Source organism: Zeus faber (genome assembly GCF_960531495.2).
Source record: "Zeus faber genome assembly, chromosome: 8".
Taxonomy (NCBI): Eukaryota; Metazoa; Chordata; class Actinopteri; order Zeiformes; family Zeidae; genus Zeus; species Zeus faber.
In genome coordinates this window covers 1,325,721-1,326,435 of record NC_137195.1, presented here as the reverse complement: position 1 = coordinate 1,326,435, position 715 = coordinate 1,325,721, and the positions used below count along the sequence as shown (strand labels likewise).

Sequence of the window (715 nt, the reverse complement as noted above, 5' to 3'; positions counted from 1 at the left end):
TTGAGACGTGCCTGGTTTTACCAGAGACCCCCTCACGGCCCTCTGGGGGCCAGCGGACCTCAGTTAGAGAAACCTGAAGTTTGTAATAACTTTTTCTTATTGATAATGATAATAATAATAATAATCATAATCATTTTAAAGGATTTTTGGTAATTTTGTAAAACTGTTGTAAAGGGAATACATATTCCATTTGGTGAAAAGTTCAAATATTTTCCATATGTTCGGTTTTTCATTTGTCCTTTCAGTGTTTTACCAAAATGAAGTCCCATTTTTGTTTTTTCTTGAATGATTTTTAATATTTCAACCTTTTGATGTGTGAAAAAATCAGATTTTGTTGTTTTTTTCCCTCAGAAGAACTTTTGTTTTTATCTTTATTTGTTTCGTTTGTATTTATTAAAGAGACGCTGTGTCAGATCTCAAAGTACAAGATGATAACGACATGAATAAACTGCATAAAACAGTTTGTGTGGAGTGCAGGATCCAGAATGCATCGATGTTTCACACCTTCAACAAAACGTGCAAAAATAAATAAGAGGAGCGGTGGGGATCAGCGAGCAGCAGTATGGTTTCATGCTAGGAAAGAGTACTACAGATGACATGTTTGCTTTAAGAACACTGATGGAAAAGTACAGGGAAGGCCAGAGGGAGTTGACTGCGTCTTTGTGGATTTAGAGAAAGCGTATGATAGGGTGCCGAGAGAGGAAGTGTGGTACTG

General features: G+C 36.5%; 1 protein-coding gene across 2 annotated transcripts in view; it reads left to right on the top strand.

The window, feature by feature from the left end:
• The window catches only part of creb3l4 (cAMP responsive element binding protein 3-like 4), a 7,382-nt gene extending 6,922 nt beyond the window's left edge, over nt 1-460 (top strand). For both annotated transcript variants that reach the window (XM_080006219.1, XM_080006218.1), the window contains exon 10: nt 1-460. This exon is cut by the window's left edge and continues 1,012 nt beyond it. The gene's annotated coding sequence lies outside the window, so the exon portion shown is untranslated.
• Nucleotides 461-715: the final 255 nt, after the last annotated feature.